This window comes from Mirounga leonina, unplaced genomic scaffold (genome assembly GCF_011800145.1).
Source record: "Mirounga leonina isolate KUSES-001 unplaced genomic scaffold, KU_Mleo_1.0 Mir_129, whole genome shotgun sequence".
NCBI classification, from domain to species: Eukaryota; Metazoa; Chordata; class Mammalia; order Carnivora; family Phocidae; genus Mirounga; species Mirounga leonina.
Genome location: NW_023270323.1, coordinates 11619500 through 11641886, shown reverse-complemented (window position 1 = coordinate 11641886; position 22387 = coordinate 11619500). Strand labels below are relative to the sequence as shown.

The following is a 22387-nucleotide window of genomic DNA, read 5'->3' as shown; positions in this document are numbered from 1 at the left end:
GTCAGCCTCTGCACTGGGCATGGAGCATGCTTAAGATTCCCTCTCTCCCTCACCCTCTGCCCCTCCCAACCCTGCTTGCTTTCTTGAGTTTTCGCTCTCACTCTCTCTCAAAATATAAAATAAAAAAATAATTATGTAACATTGAAAATATACTTTTGATCTTTACTGTCATTAAATGGTTTTTAACTATAAGCCTGAGAAATGCGAACATTTCTGATAGAAATTGTATGGCCTACATTAAAACTGTTTGTTAGGGCTTTCCCTTATTTTGTTGAGTTTATTTAGTTAATTCATATTTATATCGTTTCCTTTTTCCATGATCAGTGGTCTTCTATTCCTCAGGATTACCAAGCAATGTTTCTATATTTTCCTAGTACCTATCTCTATTATCCTACCCCCTCATCCCCTAGCTATTAAACTAATTTCACTCCTTTCAAACTGTATGCCCTTTCCAACCAACTCTAAATTCTTAGAAAATAATTTTGTCTCCTCATTCACAGAAAATACAGAATCTCTCTGTAGTAGTCAGGGTACAGTCTAAACTACTGTAACAAAGAGACTCTAAAACCCAGTACTTAAATAAGATAAATGCTTATTTTCTTCTGACATAACATACAAAGGCAGATAGGAAAGCAGTCTGGGCTTTGCTCAGGAGGACAGCCAAGATCCCAAACAGACAGGTTGGCTCATGCCCTCACATGATGAAAACTATCCAAGACTGGATGCCATTTTAGTCATTTCCCAGTCAGGTGGAAGGAGAAAGCGTAATCCAGAGTAAGCCACTTACTGTACCTTTCCTAAAAAAAAATATACACATCATCCCAGTCATATCCCATTAGCCCAAATATAGTCACATAACCACATTACCTGCAAGGAAGGCCATTGCAAGGGAGGCTCTATTACTAATAAGAATAAAAGAAAATTAATACCAGAGGACAATTTAGCAGTCCCCATCAAAACAGTAGATAGAAAATTTTCAAATTATTTCTGTAAATCATAACTCTAACACTAACTATAAACCACAAAAAATATACCTGGATCCACACCCTTATTTTTATTCCCTTTGGTTAGTTGAGGACCCATTCATCCTCCTTTCATCTTGAACCTATCTTTAGCTCATTTTCCAGGAGCCTTCTTCTGTCATTTATTCTCTTTCTCTTATAACTTCAAACATACCATGTCTACTGGCTTGGTAACTTTAAAGTCAGCATAGTGGAAATATTTACACCACAGAAATGGGCAAATGGCACAAAACTGAGGGGTTTGTTCCTCTGAAGAGCCAGTTTTTAAACTTTTGTTAGCACATCATTGTCTTCAATTCATTCCTTGCATACTAGTCAGAGACTTCTTAACCCACAAGGTGAATCAAGATCATATGATCAACTTCTCAAACGTCATAAATCTGAGTTAGTTGTCTCTTTCATGTGCTCTTAAAAAGCCTTGAACATTCTCATCCTACCACTTACCACACTGTGTTGCAATAACCTGTTTCCTTGTTTTTATTCCCCTATTAGACTGTTTAAAGATGGAAAGTATTTCTCTCATGTATTCCCAGCACCTAAAACAATGCCTAACACATAATTAATGCTTAAAAACTATCTGTGGAAAAAATGAATGAAATAACAAATAAATGTGTTTTCCCCCAAATATATGCCAACCTCCACATTACTCCCTTTAAGCAATATCCTTGTTACCCTTTACTCCTCAGTTTATGAACCATACATTTCGGTATTTTATGGATTACAGATAATCTATCCATCCTGATCACACTTTTTAAAAAGCAGCAATAAATTTGACTAGGCTCTTAAATATTAAAAATAGCTACCCTCATCAGTCCCTGAAAATATTCTTTTGCATTTCATTTGCTCATATTGTACAAAGTTTGGCTTGGAATAGAACTGCAGCCTCAGCTTCCACTTTACAGAAGCCTTCTGAGAAAGAAAGTAGTTCTTGACAGCTAGCTTCTGTGGCTGGAGGACTGCCACAAAAAAATCTGAATATGCCGCTGTTGCTTAAAATAAAACCCTCTCCCTTATTCTTGTAAATTATGTTGCTTGAGAGGGATTATTTCCACAGAAAAGCACAGAATAATTAATGTAATGTACAAATCCCATCTCTAACTAGAATTTTGACATAATCTACTCCCAAATTCCATCCCTCAGGAAATTTAGCAAAAATTCAGTATCTTTTTATGTATATAAATGGCACCCCCCTCAAAAAAAAAGTGGGTTTTTTTAACACTTTATTCCTATTTGATCTGGGGGTGATTAAATATATCTAGTATATTTGACTTCAAAGTCAAGCAAGCCTATAAGCTATATATGTATAGCTCTTCAATAAGTATGTAACAGTGAGGGGCACCTGGCTGGCTCAGTTGGTTAAGCATCTGACTCTTGATTTCAGCTCAGGTCATGTCTCAGGGTTGTGAGATCAAACCCCATGTCAGCTTCTTCTTTTTTAAGATTTTATTTATTTATCTGACACAGAGAGAAAGAGAGAAAGAGAGAAAGAGTGGCAGGCAGAGGAAGAGGGAGAAGCAGACTCCCGAGCAGGGAGCCCGACGTGGGGCTCGATCCCAGGACCCTGGGATCATGACCTGAGCCGAAGGCAGACGCTTAACAACTGAGCCACCCAGGCACCCCAAAAAGTGTCTTCTTTGTAAGAGCTTATCTCAGTAATTGGAGCCTCTTTTTTGTCAAGTGGTAGTAGTCTAATTTCATTTTATCTCATATTCAAATATTACTTTAACTATCTCTAAACCTCTATTTTAAATTAGATGACTTTCATCGATATTGTCTATTCAAATATTAAATCATTTTTTAAACAGAAATATACTGGCCATCTACTGTGTGCCTAGCCCTCTTTTAGGCATTGAAAAACCAGAAATAAAAAGATAATAGAAGATTCCTCCCCTTGGGGAGTTTATATCATAGTAAGGAAGAAAGACAGTAAACATATAAACAAATAAACCATATACTTTCAATGAGTAGTAAGGGCTCTAAGGAAAAGAAAGACCATGTGAAGGAATGGCAAATGTGTCAGGTGAGGGAATAGGCAGGACAGGGTGGGCTATCTTAAATAGGATAATCAGACAAGGGTTTTCTAAACTCTGATGGGAAAAAAGATATCCAAGTGTACAGTGGAGGGGAAAGCAGAGGGAATACAGCAGCAAACTCAAATACCCTGAGGAATAGGAGAGTAGTGTGTCTGACTGACAGAAAGTCAGTAATGATCGGAGAATAGTGATTTTAAATCACATGGTCTCCCACCATATTTAATTTTATTTTCTTTAAGAGAGAATACATACTCATAATGTTACTCATAAGCTTATCAAGCCACCAACATGAAGTCTCTATGCACAGAATTGGAAGTGGTGGGCATTGGCACATCGTTGTGAATATTTCAAAGATACAGATATAAATAACTTCAAAAGCATAAATTAAATAATTAACAATACTCAAGCATAACTTAAAAATTAGGAAATGATGAGTTTTGAGTTTTTATTACCTTTTTCTTTAATAGTATTTAATTGCGACTTTATACATTTAGATTTTGAATAATGGCTATGTTTAATAACTGGGTGACAAAACTCCTTAGAATTTAACAACTGGTTCCTGCAAGCAGGTACATACCAGCTCCGGCACACCACCAATGCATGCTCTCTGTGAGTAAGAGCCCTTTGAGCTGCCCAGAAACCTGAAAGGATCTATGGAAATATTTAATTTCTAATTTCATATCCTGCTTGCTGCTGCCAAATGGTTTCTCCCACTTCCCCGCACTCACCTGAAAACAAACAAAAAATAAAATAAAAAGGGAAAAGCTGGGTTTTTGTTTTGTTTTGTTTTGTTTTTTAAAGATTTATTTATTTATTTGAGAGAGCGAGAATGAGAGAGAGTACATGAGAGGGGGGAGGGTCAGAGGGAGAAGCAGGCTCCTCGCTGAGCAGGGAGCCCAATGCGGGACTCGATCCCGGGACTCCAGGATCATGACCTGAGCCGAAGGCAGTTGCTTAACCAACTGAGCCACCCAGGTGCCCATAAAAGCTGGTTTGTAGATACATCATTTGTGGCCTATCCTGGAAAGTAAACTGAGGTTTGTTTGTTTGTTTTAATTTTTATGATTTCTCACATATTAATGTTAAGGTCAAAAGCCAGGGTTCTAGGATTCCATACTAGCTCTTAGCAGTGAAAAACTAATAAAATTGTTTTAAGGTAATCATATAACAAACTTAATACTAAGATTACTAAGATGCTCTTTAAAGTGCCTAAGCATTGAGATAAAAACTAATGATTATGTGACTATATGTCTAAGCGGAAGGTAACTTTTTAAAATGCTAAGTTCTTTTTGCAAAAGCAAAATACACAAGGATGAGGTACTAAATAACAAGATTACCATGTTCCAAGTTAATAAATATAAGAGCATTGCTAGAACTGTAGCACACTAAACACTAACCTATCTTGAGTATGTACTTTTATTCTTTTTCTATTCTTAGCCACATTGTCATTATCACCCATTTATATTTCATTTTAACAAATAGCTTACCAAACGTTAAAAATTTTCACTGTCATGCTCGCTTTGGCAGCACATATACTAAAATTAGAACAACAGAGAAGATTAGCATGGCCCCTGAGCAAGGATGACATGCAAATTTGTGAAGCACTCCATATTTTTCAAAAACATTTTTTTTCACTGTCTGTTGGAGGCCTAGAGCAGATGTTACTATTTATCTTGAAGAGGAAACAAACACACACACACAAACAACATGTAATAGTACTCCTAAAGTGGCAAAAAATTAGAACAGTTTACAGATTGGCTCTCTAGTATAAGGAAGAAAGAGTTTAAATAATAATAAATTATATTAAATATATAAAATTCATTGTGTATATATATATGAAACATGAAAGTATAAAATCACAATGGTTTTTAAATATGTACTTCAGCTATAAGCAAAGTGTACAAATTACAAAAGATCATGGGCTTACACAGGGACAACTGCAAAATGGTTTTCTTTAACAATAATTTGTCTACATCACTATTTTAGCACATTTTACACATATCAAATGACAGATGTACAATTTTATGTATGGAGAATTGTTTTAAATGAGCTGTACATAGTATCATAAAACCTAAGCTAATAGGCAAACTGGCCTCAAGGCCTTACTAACAAATGTAGCTTTCAAGAACAGCAAAAGAAATGGCCTGGATACTCATTAAATAGAATTGACTATAATTCACTAACTCCCTAGTGTGGTACTACATTTGGTATCAGAATAAGGATTGCCTTTGGCTATAGAGTTTACTCCAGACCATGGACAGAGTGGACTGCTCATCTTTCACTTAGCTTATTACACATCAGATGGAGCATTTAGTTATGTGTGGCTTAAGGAACAGATGATGTTCTAAATCACAAGAACTTGGTTACTGAAGAGCAAGAGTCTTAGTTAGTTATACGTGGTCTAGAAATCCACATGAGTTTTGCAATATAAGAAAACCTGCAATAAAAAATAAACAAAATCTACTAAATATTGGAAATGTTAACTTAGCAATATTATTAAAAGTAAAGAAAAACTATGATTAAAAAATAAAACAGAGCCACCATAACCAAGTAATCAATGTTAAAATCCTAATAATATAACATATTGATATTATATAACTCCCTGATAGAATGCACCAGAAAGGGCATTCTTCCTCCAAATTCATAACCTTAATCGAATCGTAAGAAAACATCAACAAGCCCAAATTGAAGAATGTTCTGCAGAATACTTAACCATTATTCATTCAAAGTATCAAAGTCACAAGGAACTGGCACAGATTGGAGGTAAGGAGACATACATGGTAAGTAAATGCAATATAGGATCCTGGACTGGATCTTGGAACAGAAAAAGGACATTAGTGGAAAAACAGGAAATTGGTTAAAGTCTGTAGTTTGTTAATAGTGATGGGTCACTGGTAATTTCTTTGTTTTGTTCATTCTTCTATGGCTATGTGAAGTGTTAACCGCAGGGAAGCTGAGTAAAGACTACATATGGAAACTGTACTGTCTTTGCAAATCTCCTATAAATATAACATTATATCAAAATTACATGTTTAAAAAACACATGAATTTACAATACATAAAATATAGAGAAAAATTGGGTGCCTGGGTGGCTCAGTTGGTTAAGCGACTGCCTTCGGCTCAGGTCATGGTCCTGGAGTCCCGGGATTGAGTCCCACATCGGGCTCCCTGCTCGGCGGGGAGTCTGCTTCTCCCTCTGACCCTCCTCCCTCTCATGCTCTCTGTCTCTCATTCTCTCTCTCTCAAATAAATAAATAAAATCTTAAAAAAAAATAGAGAGAGAAAAATCGAAATTACATATTTTATCACCAAACAAATCAAACATTTGATTGTTGTTTTGCTGTTCATTTGATTTGTTATTTTCTCTTTTTCTGTCTTTCTTTCCTTTTCTTTATAGTAAAACCTCTGAACACATGTCTTTGGTAAGGCTGACCAGTACTGAGAAGGGCACTCATTCGGCAACCTGAGTGCCTAGCTTCAGATTCTCTCTCTAACACTTACTGTGTGACTGGGGCAAACTACATCTAAAAAATAAAATTTAAATTTAAAAATTAAATTAAATAAATTAACTTCTTGTGCCCAGTTCCTTTACAAATGGGGAAAATAATATCTGCCCCATAGAGTTGCTGTAAGAATAAATGAATTAATATATGCAAAGCACTTAGAACAGTGTACATAAAGTGAGCACCATTTGACAGAAGTTTGGAGGCAGAGTGACATCTCCCACTCTAGAAGGCAAAGAGGGATAACTCTTTCTCTCCCTTTACTCTCTTACTATAATGGAGCTGACATTACTGGAGGATGGCTCCAGTTGATCAGATACTTGTGACTGAAATTTTGACTCCTGAAAGTATAATGTGTGAAGGGGCAGCATTAGCAGAATCAAGCAAGCAAAAAATTCCCAGGCCCAGCACTCCAGACAAACTCCCCAGATGGAAATCAGGCTGTGCTCTCAGCTACCTACCTCTTTTTTGCTAGTCATCTTCCCCATGCCCCCCTAACTCCAGTGTTCCTGCTGCTCTGTGAGCCATTGTATGCCCTTCCAACAAATTGCCTTGCTGCTCAAGTTTGTAAATGCTGGGTTCTCTTATTTGTGGCCAACCACAAACATGCTGTGTGTGTGCCCTGATACCACTAAGTCTGTGAGGAGAGGTGTCCTGAGTCTTCTTCTGAAAACACTGTCCTCAGATTACACTTTTACTAAAAAGGAATGAAGTTTCTTGAGTTGGTGTTTGAGACAACAAGTTGAAGGGAAAGGAAACCCTATTGGAATGCAGGCTTATTGAGGAAGGACCCACAGTTATTTCACCGTATCCCAATTGTCCATCATGCAAGTTCTCTCCAGGCCCAGGATGGAGAGCAAACAAAGGTGGAGGTCCACTATTCATGGAGATTTCATGGACAATGCAACTACTGATTAGAACGATGCAAAAAAAATGGCCCAGTTTGCATTTGCTCTCAAGACAACTCATTATACATTAAACACTAGAAGTCCAATCTGTATCCTTCAGTGGTGCCTCATAATAAGACTTTGATACTAGAGAACAGCCATGGGTATCTTTGTGTTTTGCATATTGGAAAAATTATTTGGGAAGATGGAATAATTACTGAAAGGCCTAGATTACCCCGTAAATGCAATATTACTTATATGATTGATGAGACCTCAGGAGAAATTCATTAGGTCTTATAAGAAAAACTCTGAATTAAAAATTCAGATTATTAGATTACAAACTTGGATTGGATAAGATTTCATTAGAAACTACAAAACAATACTGAAATAGTTAATCATATGAAAGCACAAGCAAAAGTCTCCACTAGCGTTTGTGAATGTAATGTACAATGAAAATGTACAATGCTATGCACTGCTAATCAAGAATCAAAAATTCTGATTAAGAATCATACCATTAGTGTCATATATTTAAAGATATTCCCTCATTGTGAACATTGTATTAATTTTTAAAATTCATCCTATTGTGAAAGACAATTATCATATGATCTCACTGATATGAGGAATTTGAGAAAATAAGACAGAGGATCATAGAGGAAGGGAGGGAAAAATGAAACAAGATGAAACCAGAGAGGGTGACAAACCATAGGAGACTCTCAACCTCAGGAAACAAACTGAGGGTTGCTGGAGTGGAGGGCGGGGGAGGGACGGGGTGGCTGGGTGATGGACAGTGGGGAGGGTATGTGCTATGGTGAGCACTGTGAATTGTATAAGACGGATGAATCACAGACCTGTACCCACAGACCTGGAACAAATAATGTATTATATGTTAACAAAAAATAATAATAATAATAAATAAAATTCATCCTATTGTAATTCTGATAACTGCTTGGTTTTGTATTTTACTATGGACTTGCTAGATACTTATGCACCTGCAAACTGCTCAGAAAAAGGTGAAACAGAAATGGAGATAATTAAAAAACTATAGCACAACTATAAAGCAGTAGCAAAAATGAGAAATTGCAAGAGTAAATACAGTTCTAAAAAAAACACTTAATTTTTCCCTAGTGCCAGAGAGAAGAGTACTCCTCCCCCTCCCTTTAGCATTTACCTTAGAAAACTTGATCAAATGCTTTCTCTGTCTTTTTGAGATGTATATACATTTTTTAAAAGATTAAAAACCTCACACTGGTTCTACATCCCAGGAATGCATTTCTCAGAGACCTCAGAGCAATTTCTTTGAAGTATGAACTTCTAGGAGGGTGGATGGCATTCCTTTCCCGGGCTCTGTGGGAATTTAAACCTCTGTGCTTGGCTTCTTGACGGTACTTCCTGCTTGTCATAAGGACACAAGTTGAGGTGCAAACTTCCAGTTATACAGTAAATGTTGTGGGGATGTAATGCACAGCATGGTGACTATAGTCAATAATATTGTACTGCATATTTGAAAGATGCTAAGAGAGCAGATCTTGAAAGTTCTCATCATAAGAAAAAAAAATGTAACTCTGTATGGTGCCAGATGGTAACTGGACTTACTGTGGTGATCATTTCACAATGTATACAAATACGAATCATTATGTTGTACACCTGAAACTAATATAATGTCAGATGTCAATTATACATGAATTAAGAAAAAAGATATAGGAAATCTTATTTTTTTCTTTCAATAAAGACAATTAGCATAAATGTAATGAATTGTATCTGCCTACCTAGCTATATTAAAGGGTGAGATTTCTTTCATTGCAATCTCCTCAGCAGATTGCATGTGATGTGCATCTCAGTCTGATTAATCTTAATTGTATTTCCCCAACCCAGCTTAGGGATACAGTGGGAATAATTCCTACAGAAGCTCATTAACTTCTCTCTGAATAAACCCCATGCCCAGTTGTGGAAAGCCATGTAGGGTAGGCCATCTGACACAGAAACATCAAATAAAACAAAAACTGATTAATAGAACCTACCAGCAGTGCTGGAAGGAAAAAATAAAACAAAACTTCTGAATAATGTGTTTTTTTATGTTCATTCAGTTATCACTCTGACACCAAAATAAGGAGCACTAGAAAGATGTAACGCCGGGCGCCTGGGTGGCTCAGTTGGTTAAGCCACTGCCTTCGGCTCAGGTCACGATCCTGGAGTCCCGGGATCGAGTCCCGCATCAGGCTCCCTGCTCGGCGGGGAGTCTGCTTCTCCCTCTGACTCTCCCCCCTCTCATGTGCTTTCTCTCTCTCATTCTCTCTCTCTCAAAATAAATAAATAAAATCTTTAAAAAAAAAAAAGATGTAACGCCAACACACAAGTGAATAGTGTTCCCATGACACAGTAGGCAGTGAACGACAAACACTTGAAGGAATTATAATATGGTAAAATATGGTAAAATAAATCTCCCAGAAGGCTGGAGCTATGCCAATTTTAACTCATTTTTTTACAACGTTCTATAAAAATGTTGAAAAACTTTCAATGTTAAAGCTGATGACATTGACAAGATTGAGTGATCATAAGGTTTGAGTGCCTAGATACGTGGTTTTGTACAATGGAGAACGACGTGTATTCATGATGTTTTGTAAAGCTAAAAGCACTTTCTTTGATGATTAGTTGTTTGCAGTACAGGTCATCAAAGAAAGACATTGTCATGACTGTTTTTCTATTCTTCTGTACAATGTGTGTGAAATAAAGAACATTTTCCATATTGCAGACTGTAAAACACCAGTATCCCACAAGACATTATTTATATTCAGTGAGAAACAATAAAAAGCAAGGACGTTTTGTGGTTAAATAAATCTGAGAATGCCCTACTTGAAGGCTATGAGGAAACATACCATAAACAATCCCAGTTAATTAGAACCTCCCCAATTACTTGACCATGAATTCTCCTCCCCTTTCTTTTTACCCATTTAATAATAACAACAATAATGATGATGATGACAAAATAGCTATCACTTATTAGGCACTTATTATGTGTCACAGTTTTATGTACTACTTTACATGTAAGGCTCACTTAATCCTTATAAAAACCATATGAAGAACATACTATCATGGTTATCCCCATTTTACAAATGAAGAAACAGAGGTTTAGAAGAATTAAGTAATTCGCCAAGGTCACCCAACTTGTGGTAGAGAAAGAACCTGAATCTAGAAAGACTACTTCTTAGCCACTTGCTCAGCTGCCTCCCCTTCCTTAGCAGAGGGTTGCGCATCCTCAGACCATTCATTACCTCAGGAAGGTTATTGCTTTCACTTCAATTCTTCTCACTTGCTTCTTTGAACGATTTCCATTCCATGCTTGGTCGGAGTTATGTTGCCTGGTTTCCACACTTATCAGCTGTGCTATCATCATTTCATTGTCCTTTCCCTCTGTTTTGGCTGTGCTTCTCAAGTTTGTCCTCCACAGTGCTCTGTGTCTCTATTCCCTCATCTAGAAAATTGTAAATAGAATAGTAATACTACCTGCCTCATAGGTTATTGTGAGGCTTAAACAAACTAAGACCTCCAGTGAAATGTCCTTTGAACAGCCATCTGGCCATAGCAGGAGCTCAGTGAATATTAAAATTTTAAAATTAATATTCACCACCTGTATTATTCTTGCTATTTTCCTCACTGATTCAGTCTCTACACAGTCAGCCTCTGGGTGATACAGAAACAATATACTGGTAACAGGTGTATAAGAGCATTTGACTGCCTAAAAATGTAGTGCATATACTCTGTAGGAGGATTATAAACCAGTTTTTGAGTTGGTAGATCTTTATTTCTGCCAAGGGTGAGAAGTAACAAAGAAACAAAAGGTCTTCATACCTACTTTCAGAAGAGCAAGATTTTTGCTCTTTCTTTCTTGCCATGCAGACTATCTGTTGCTTTTCTCAGTCTAGTTTCCATGGTCTTGCAACGGAAAGTCCCTTGGAATCTAGCAAAAATAGTCCTTGTTTTTGTTCCTGATGTGACTTTGTGTGTTTCCCTCTGTTTTTGTAGATATTTAAGTTGGAAGGTAGGAATGAATGCATTAGAGGAAGCCAGTGAGAGGCTATTTTTAACCAAAATCATGGAATCTTCTCTTAAAGGATATTCTTCAGGCAAAATTCGCATCTTCTAAAAGCACTTCTGAGATTTTTTTACAGTTCCCTACTTAAAACTTGGAGATTTGCTTATTTGAAGAAAGCAGTTATATAAGTTCAGTGTTACTTCATGCATGAATTTCAGAGAAGCCTAAAAGCTATATAGTTGCATCTACTTTTAAAGAACTATTGTGTAAGACTGATGAATCACAGACCTGTACCTCTGAAACAAATAATACATTATATGTTTAAAAAAAGAGAGGGAGAGAAAATAGTAGGAAGGGAAAAATGAAGAGGGGGTAATCAGAGGGGGAGATGAACCATGAGAGACTATGGACTCTGAGAAACAAACTGAGGGTTCTAGAGGGGAGGGGGGTGGGAGGATGGGTTAGCCTGGTGATGGGTATTAAAGAGGGCACGTACTGAATGGAGCACTGGGTGTTATACGCAAACAATGAATCATGGAACACTACATCAAAAACTAATGATGTAATGTATGGTGATTAACATAACATAATAAAATAAAATTTAAAAAAAAGATGTAACATCAATTTAAAAAAAAAAGAACTGTATGGGCTAACAAATCAAATCACTGTCAGTTGTCAGTTTGTATCCCTTGATCTGTACAGCAGTAAATTATAACTGTATTGCTTCCACCCTTTGGATCTAAAGCTGGCTTGCCCAGTGCTTGGGGCAGCATTGGCTCTCTAGCCTAGAGCAGTAGCTCTCACCAAGGGCTTTGGGGAGGTGTTCTTACAACTTATTCCCACAGAGATTCTGTTATTGTTCTCTCCCATGACTACCTAAAAAGGCAGTATTATTGCCTAGTAATGAATAATAATAACTACAGCAGCTAACACTTGAAGGGTTTACTCTGTGCCAGGCACTTTTCTAAGGGCTTTATATATATTAACTCACTTAATTTCATTCTCATAGCAGCCACATGAGGTAAGTCCTATGATTAGCCCCATTTTAGAGATGAGGAAACCGAGGCAGAGAGAAGTGAAAAAATTTGTCCAAGGTCACACAGCTAATAAGTGCAGGGCTAGTAAACGGCACAACAGAGATTCAAATCCAGGCAGCCTGGCTCCGGAGCTCTTGCTCTTAATCTCAAGGCCGAGCTGAACGAGGGCAGTGTGGGACTCCTCATGGGTTAGGGAGGGAGGTCTTCGTCTCTACAGCCTGCTCCACTCCCAGCTCTCCACCTAAGAGTAGCCTGAGGCAGAGTAACCCTGTTGGTTTGTTGATGATACTTCTTGGTGTCAGTAAAGACTAATGAAAGGGAAATTTAAAGGCTGAACCCACAGGATTTGGAAATTGATGGATAGAGAGCGAGTTAGAGCCTGTTTGGTAGAATGCACTGTTAATAGAAATAGAGAATCATATCTGCCTTCAGGGAACTTCAGCTGCATTCAGGAAAGACCAGAGTGTAAACACACCATTTGAATTCAATGAAGAAAAGAGTATGATTTGCTCCAGGTATTATAGTAGGACAAAGGAGGAGCACTTTACTAGCTGGGCAAGGAAAGATCATCAAGAAAGGCTTAAAATACCGAAGTCCATTTTCTAAGATTATAGACCAATAAATCCAATATTCCCCCTTTACAATCAATCAACAAAAACTTTTTTAAAGTGTTGCCTCTGCTTGTCATAGTCAAATAGAAACACTGCAATTGCATTAGAGGTGATTCTAGTGTTAAATTTTCTAAGTATCTATTAATTTTAAACTATTTCTATCAAAATGTCTTACCCACAAACTTTTCGCTTTTTGTTGTTTTTGTTTTGTTACCAAAAATGGGCCACATAAACTCTACATGTAATCTAAATATATTCTTGCCCTTCTCTGTATGGTACTTTTAAGAATATTCATCACCGTATGAAAGTACTGAATTACTATATTACACATCTAAAACTAATATAACACTGTATGTTAACTAATGGGAATTAAAATAAAAACTTAAAATTAAAAAAAGAAAACCATGAATGGTATAGCTTTATAATCAGTAAATTGATTGTATTTCTGGGACTACTATAATAAAATTTTGTTAAAGCCTATTTAAAAAAAGGAATATTCATTACCAGATAGGAAACACGCTGCCATCCTTTTAGAAAAGAGTTGTGAGTAATGGTTTATTCTGCATTTCTAAACATCAGGTGTTCTAAAAAAAGCTTAAGAGAGTCAAGGTATTTTTATTGTCCCTAAATATTCCAGGCATAATGCAATTCTCACTGTTCAAATGCTTACATTAAAATTACTCCCATTAATCCACAAATTATATACTAATGCACAAATCTAACTAAACCTTTTTTTAAAGGGTGACTTTTTTTTTAAAGGGTGATGTGACCCTTTGTCATATCAGAAATAATCACAACAGAAATGATTCAAGTTAAGGATGGTCTTCAATAATGTTAGTGATATCTAGAATCAAGCTGTACCTTGAAATTTGTCTAAAAATCAGATCTACCGTGTCTGCATTGTTCACATTCCTGTGATAAAAATAGAATTCACTGGATTGAATTGCTGAAGTTTCTAAATATACAGAAAAGAAAATCTCATATAAGAAAACACAAGAGAATGAAGAGGTAGGCTATGTACAGTTTCTGAGGTTACCACTGGAGACATGATCACCCAGATCAAGGAAGCTGAGTTAGGTATGGAAGACTGGCACAGTGAGGGAAGAACTGGAAGAACTGGCCTGCTGTCCAGGTGTCCCAACTCTAGCTCTAGTTTTGTCACCTCCCGAGCTCTGGCCCTCAGCTTCAGCATGTATAAACTAAGGCATTGTTTAGACAATGACCAGTGTCAAACTGTGCAAAATCTAAGATCCTAAACTCTCTATTTGTTGTCTTACGGTCTTAAATTCTGCATTTTCTGTCGTGAAAAATTTGCATGCTTTTCACTATTAAAAATTATAGTCTAAAACCGCATATGGTTTTAGATTATCACTCAACTATTTTCTAAATCAGAAATGGAGTGCATTTTACCTAGTGCAAGATAGTTAATCACAACAATGTTACTAGCCTACTGCTTTGGGGAAACACCAGGGATTCCCTGAATTGCTTCTTTAGGGAACAATGAGACTAAGTAATCATTAATTCATTAATTCATTCAATACACTTTCATGAAGTACCCCTATGTGCCCAGTTCTTTTCTGAACATTGGCAAATCAGAGATGAATGTTAATAATCTTTTCCTTCCAGGGGCTCACAGTCCAATGAATGTGAGATATTACTTCCAATTAAAATACAGTTTTTTAAGTGCTATGATAAGGCTGTAAATAGGAAACTATGGAAATTCAGAAGAGAGATTTTGATTCATTCATTCTACAAATATTTATCAAGCACCTGCTCTGTGCCAAGCACCACTGTAAATACCATGTTATATAGCAGTGAAAAATAAAAGTAAAAAAGATCCTGCCCTAGTTGTACAACAGAAAATAAACTCCCAAAATCAAATAATATACATGATATTGCTGTATACTGATGAAGGCTATTAAAAAAAAATAAAATAAAACAAGGGGATATAGACTGCTAAAGGATTCCATTTTAGGCAGAGAAGTTAGGGATAGCCTCTGTGTTGATGTGACATTGGGACAGCCATGAATGAAACAAAGGAACACTAAGGATATCCAAGTGAGTGCTTCAGGCAAAGAGAGCATCTAAGGAAAAGGCCCTGAGGCAAGAACCCCCTTAGCATGGGAGTGGAGAGAAACAGGGAAGGTTACAGAGTCCCAAAGCAGCTAAGGACTAGATCATGTGGGGCCTGCTGAACATCACAAGGAGGCGTGATTTTCTTCTGGGAGGATGGAAAGTCACTAAAGGTTTTTGCAGATGACATGATCACATTTTTATTTGTAAAGAATGACTCTAGATGCTGTATGGAGAATAAACTATAAAGAGGCAGAAGCAGAGAATAAGAGTGGAAGCATAGAGAAAAATTTCAGGAGGTAATTATTGTATTTATGTTATGATATACATATATGTGTGATTAAATCATATTCTAGGGTATATTAATATATAATGACAAATTATATTTTCATGTTTATGTTTATAACATTATATAAGTCACATATATATAACCATATTATTTGTACTAAAATATAACATTCTTATATTCCAAGATTATCATTACATTCAAATATATTTTATATATAATACATTATATAATTATAATATGTAATCCATGTTGTATTATTATACTGTTCTTTATTTTAGTATTTTTAGAAAAAGATGATGATGCCTTAGAGTAGAGGAAGTAGCTGTCAAGGCAGAAAGAAGTCCTATTTGTGGGAAATATTTTGCAGTTAGATCTAACAGGACTTGCCAATGGTTTTTCTGTGAGCTGTGAGAGAATAAAGGCATTGTGGAAGACTCCTAAGTTTTAGCTTGAGCAACTATGTGAATAATTATACCATTTGCTAAAATAACAAAGAATAAGGTGAAGAAGGTATTAAGAGTGGGGCTGAAAATGAAAAGTTTTATTTTGGATATAATAAATTTGGGATGAGTGTATATGAAATATTAATTATGTATACAGGACTGGATAGAATGGTCAAAGAAGTCAGGGTTGGAAACACAGATTTGGGTTATTTATGTGTATTTAGCCACAGGATTGGGTGAGCGAGTACAGGATGTGAAAGGGAAGAAAAGAATTATGATAATTGAGCTATCAAGTACTCTGACATTTCAAAACCATGAGATCGAGAAACCAGCAAAGGAGCCAGTTGGACGAGAGAAAACCTGGGCGAGTGACGCAGGTAGCAGGGTGACCTGCTCCATCAAGACCTACTAAGGAGGATGATGAGTCCCATGAGAACTAAGAATTGACCAGAGGATTTACCAGCTGCTGCTTCTCCCTGAGATGCTATTCCAGTTGTGCACACAGCCAACAGTCTCTCTTTCCTCAGCTCTTTACCCAAAGTTACCTTCTCAGTGATGCTGGCAATGGCCACCCTACCAAAAATGTCAACCCGATCTCCCAGTTACCTGTATCCCCTTTCCCAGCTTTATTTCATCTCCTTAGCACTTTATCACTATTAGTAGACTAGATGTTTTACATTGTCTATTTCGCTCATTGGGATAAATCCATAAAGGCAGGAATTTGAGACTGTTGAACTTATTGCTGTTTCCTCAGCACCTAGAATAGTGCCTGCTACCCAGCTGGCCCTCAGCAGCCCAATAAATTCTGACTGAATGAACGACCAAAGCCATCAACCACCACACCAGATCTAGGAGCTTTAAAAAGTTGGCCTTTTTCCTTCGTTTTTTAATCAATTAGACTCATCTTCCTGCAGTGAAAAGTAAATGTGTAAAAGGAAGAGATACTTGCATGTTTCTTAAAAATGTTAAAAGACTAGCTTGCAAAATGTCTATCAGACATTGTGTAAACTATTGCAGACTTTGATGACGCAAGAATATACAAGGCAGCGTGACCACTCTCAAGGAACATTCAGTCTGGTGGTAAATGAAAACTCATAAATGGGAAAACTACAGCATAGCATCATAAGTGCAAACATAGGTAAGGTCACTAGAGGCCTAATCAAAGTGAAGTCGGGGCCGGACAAGTGGAGAACTGGGTCAGATGTCACCTGTGCATGACAGAGAACACATCAGAAAAAATCTGAGATTTAAGTCATTTGTTCACTGAGTATATATTGACATCTCAGCACCACATTAGGCACTGGGAATATAAAAAGCAAAAAAAAACCCCACAACCTCTCCCTTATAGAATTCAATTTAGCAAGACTTAGAACCAACCTGTGTGAAATCAGTATTGCAAACAAGTACCTGTTGAAATGCTTTAAAGGGGGCGCCTGGGTGGCTCAGTCGTTAAGCGACTGCCTTCGGCTCAGGTCATGATCTCCGAGTCCTGGGATCGAGCCCCACATCGAGCTCCCTGCTCAGCAGGGAGTTCACCTCTCACTCTCCCTCTGTGCACTCTCTCTCTCTCTCTCTCAAATAAATAAATAAAATCTTAAAAAAAAAATGCTTTATAGGTCCTGAGTCAGCCAATTCTAGGTAGCCATGCTACACACCACACTGGTCTACACTGGAGCAGCTATCTGATGTTCTGATGAATGGTTCTGAGTGACATCCAAGCACACCCCATCACTGGCCCAACAGTTACAGAAAAAGTACAAGGTTTTATTTAAGCAGAGGCAGTCAACTGAGCTATACACATTTTTTTAAAGAAATGCATTTGGGGTGCCTGGGTGGCTCAGTCGTTAAGCATCTGCCTTCGGCTCAGGTCATGATCCCAGGGTCCTGGGATCGAGCCCCACATCAGGCTCCCTGCTCGGCGAGAAGCCTGCTTCTCTCTCTCCCACTCCCCCTGCTTGTGTTCCCTCTCTTGCTGTGTCTCTCTCTGTCAAATAAATAAATAAAATCTTTAAAAAAAAAAAAAGAAATGCATTTAGCTTTGGCATTTCAAACTGAGACAAGGCACTAGAAGGCTAGATGCTGGGATAAAAAAATGCAAATCATAACATTTCAGCATAAATTTTTAGATTTTCAGATAATTCATTTCTAAGTACCAGCTATCATTCTACATAATTTTATACTGTCACTGGTACTCGCCAACTTCCAAACTGAAAGGACTCTAAGGAACGAAATGTCCTTAGGTTAAGGCAGGAGAAGGAAAAAAAATTCATTTTGCAAGAGCTAATGCTACAAATTCTTATGAAATTAGATATTTGGGAGTGAATTGTAAATAAATATATGGATAGCCATATAGCTTCTTTCTTAATAATTTTATACATTTTTTGTACATACAGTGAAAGAGAACTTAAGGTAATCATGCTTCCCTCAGGAAAGACAACCATGGCATCAGGACTTTTCTTTTTTTTTTTATTTTAATCCCAGTATAGTTAACATATAGTGGTTACATTAGTTTCAGGTTACAATATAGTGACTTATATTTCTCAATGCTCATCCAGCTAAGTGTACTCTTAATCCCCCTTTACATATTTCACCCACCCTCCATCTACCTCCCCTCTGTTTGTTCTCTATAGTTAAGAGTCATTAGACCTTTTCTTGAACCTTCCTGAACCACAGTATTATTTCACTAATTGAGCCCACAGAGAATGATACTTTTTTCTCAGATTTTACAGTGTTGCTGATTCTGAAGAGTATCTATAATGAAGTTCGCCAATTAATCAGGAACCTTGCAAAATTATTAAACTAGAATTCTTTTTTTTAAAGATTTCACTCATTTATTTGACAGAGAGAGACACAGCCAGAGAGGGAACACAAGCAGGGGGAGGGGAGAGGGAGAAGCAGGCTTCCACCGAGCGGGGAGCCTGATGCGGGGCTCGATCCCAGAACCCTGGGATCATGACCTGAGCCGAAGGCAGACGCCTAACAACTGAGCCACCCAGGCGCCCCATAAACTAGAATTCTTTTTTTAAAAAAATAGTGTTTAGTATTCTATTTCTAACAAAAAGTTAAGAGGAATGTGCATAAATGTGTGCAACTGAGTGATGTCCAAAAAGTGTAAGATGATATTGACTTCAATGACTATTAGGAAAATAAATCCTTCCCTCCACATATCTGACACAAAATCATAAAATGTTGAAGCATAATCCTCATTTCCTTCTGTCAATGACACTTGGGAGGAAAAAGCATTTGCGTGAATGAGGAGATTCCTAGAATCAATTGTATCTATGATGCAGGAATAATAAATGTTTTTTAATAGCTCAGACAAGTCAAAGGGTGGGAACAGCTTCAGCAAAGGAGATGATTTGGGGGGTGGGAGGGGCAATAAAACCACTTTAGGGAAGGCTGTGGTGGTCTATGATCTCGTAACTATTTTTGCATAACTCACTATTGTTTCTCTGCCCAGGCTATCACACTACACCTTTTCTTTCATGAAAAAGGTACAAATGCATAAAACTAAGTCAGCATGAAATGTTTTGTCAAGAAAGCCACCACCAAGGTGCCCATCTATCCTAAATTTCCTTCTGTCCATATGTACAAATTAACTGTGTCTATGGTTTCAGTATACTACATTAAATAAAATTACTGAGTCCTCAACAAACTCTAAAATCTACTTCATGTCCTCTATTTAAAAAGGCAATAAGGGGTGTCTGGGTGGCTCAGTTGGTTAAGCGTCTGACTCTTGATCTCTGCTCAAGTCGTAATTTCAGGGTTTTGAGTTTGAGCCCTGCATTGGGCTCCACGCTGGGTGTGGAACCTACTTTCAAAAAAAGGCAATAAAAAGTGTAGATATATTTCTATAAAAAAATTAATGTGCCAAAATGTCATTACCTAGAGGGTCAAAAGTACAGGTATATGGAAACACCAAATGTACAGAATTATTCATTCTTTGTGAGTTAGGTGTTTGCTGTATTTTTGAGAAATAAAACCTTAGAAAACATTCTCTATTATGAAAGGAAGAGAAGATTGATATAAGACTGTATCTATTAAGTCAGGTCTATTTCAACTGCTGAGTTGAAAGAAGAGGACCTAGCACTCCTGCTTTAGAGTGAGTTTAATTCACATCCCTTCTGTCTGGTGCTAGTAACATTATTAGTACCCCACTTATATCCCCGTGGTTTTCACCTCTACATTACAAAGGCTGCTCACTGTGAACACCTGAAGTTCTCTGCCTTAGGGCTTCTCTCTGGCCACAGGGAACATGCTCAAACTGCATGCAGGACAAACTCAGAAGTTCAGAGATTCAACACCCACAAAAGCAGCTCTCAATAAATGATGAATGAGGAGTGGAGAGATATAGACCCAAGCTGCCTCACTTAATTGTGATAGCTCTGAGTTAGACTAAATATATTCTACCTCCCCGAGTTTCTCTGCAGGATTGAGCCCTTTGGTATATCTGGTGAGTGAGTTGACAACACACCATTTAGTGTTTTTTCCCTTCCCTCTCTCACTTCTCCACTCTTCCACTCGTGTTCCCTGGGATCACCTCCCAAATGAACTACTCTGCAATAAATCCTTACCACCAGGTTTACTTTGAGATAACACAATCCAAAATATATGGCCAGAATTTATGCTTCAGTTGTACACAGGTTTTTAAGTGTGGGCCAGAGTTCACATATAAATATAAACGGGTTAGGTTCTGAGAGGATTTAATTAGTCTACATGTTTGGCAATCAGAAGTCATACTAGGATTTCTGTTTCTCCCCATGAGGGACTAACAGCCAAGAGAATTGTCCTCCTGATGTTAAAAAGAAGAAGGAGGAGGGGGAGGGGGAGGGGAGAAGAAGAAGAAGAAGTAGAAGAAGAAGAAGAAGAAGAAGAAGAAGAAGAAGAAGAAGAAGAAGAAAAAGAAAAAGAAAGATTTATATATGAAAATGAGTATTTTCTGACACTGAACAATAGCCAGAGCAAGATTGTGACCCATGAGGCAGAAAAAAAAAAAAAAAAAGAAGTGATCTTTACATTTTCTCCAAATTATTGCCTGGAGACAGCCTTAAAGCCACAGGGAAGGAGAAGCCTAACAAAGCTTAGCAGTCTCACAGTCTCACAGTCTCATGCAAGTGAGGAGATGGGTTCAGGGAGGCTGAGCGAGCTAGAATCCCTGGGGCAAAGGACTGGAAAGGAGAGAGAAAGAGCTCCTGAAATCTTTAGAGAAAGCCCTCTGAGGCTCTGCTGAGTACTGATTGGCACACATCTAGGTTAATACCCCACATGGCTATGGAAAGAACTTCCTAAAGCAATTCTGAGAGCTCAAGTCAGGTTGGGAATAGTTTGTCTTCTCACCGGTCAGAGTGGAAAAAACTGGTAATCCATGGAACTTGGGTGGAGTCCTCAGAACAGTATTGTCTGAGTAGTGCAGCTAAATTAGCCTTAAAGGCTGCAGCGGACCCACCAAAATAAAGCATAAAAGTAAGATTTGGAAAGGTCAGCATGATCCAAAGTAACTTAACCATACACTAGAAGAAAGCCCAACACTCATATTCCCCTGGCTTTCATGTCTACATAATTAAAGAAAATGTTCAAAATATCCTATATTCAATGCCAAGTTGCCAGATATGCAAAGCAGCAGGAAAATATGACTCTGAGAAAGAGAAAAAAAAAATCAGTCAATAGGAACAGACCCAGGAATGACAGAAAGGTTGCAATTAGCAGACAAGAATCTTAAAGTAGATTTTATGAATTTTATGAATGTGCTTGAGGATATAGAGAAGATACATATATATAACAGGGAGGTAGAAGATTAAAAAAAAGATCCAAATAGTATTTCTGATTATGAAAAATGTAGTGGTTGAAATGAGAAATTCCAAAGAATGAAAAGTCAAAAACCACTGACTCACAAGGCCCATGGGATTTGACCTCCCACTTTTTCCCCCTTCTCCCTAGGCCTCGGGGCCTTTGCACTGGCTGTTCCCTCTGCCTGGAGCACACTTCCCCAGGCACTTGTCGGACTTGCTCCCTCACCTACTCAGGCCTGTGCTCTCCTTTTCAGTAAGGCCCTCCCTGACCTCCTCACTTAAATCTGTCTTCTCCTCTCTACTCTTTAACTTCGTTCTCTGCTTTATTTTTCTCACAGAATTTTTCACCATCTAGTTTGCTTCACATTTTATGTATTTTGTTTTTTGCCAGTTTTCCTCACTATACTCTAACCTTCATGAGGAAAGAGATTTTTCTCCCTGTGTTCACTGCTATCTCCCTAACATCTGCAAAGCTTCTGGCACATACTAACTGCACAAAGAATATCTATCAAGTGAATATTTTAGAAAAATAACTCTGGCTCCCATGTGTATTGATTGTTTACTACAATATGAAAGAAATAGAAAATATGGTTTTATAAAAGTATGATAAAACGTATCTTTTAGTACTGTTATCTTCTGGCATCAATATGTACCTTCATATTAGTAAATG

The 22387-nt window shown here is 37.4% G+C and overlaps 1 long non-coding RNA gene and 1 other non-coding gene across 2 annotated transcripts in view; one reads left to right on the top strand and one right to left on the bottom strand.

Moving 5' to 3' along the window:
* The window catches only part of LOC118010367, a 154568-nt gene that overhangs the window by 75421 nt on the left and 56760 nt on the right, over nucleotides 1-22387 (bottom strand). The gene's annotated exons all lie outside the window — the stretch shown is intronic.
* LOC118010912 lies at nucleotides 4567-4671 on the top strand. Its single transcript, XR_004679334.1, has one exon. It is a non-coding gene; the product is annotated as a U6 spliceosomal RNA (small nuclear RNA).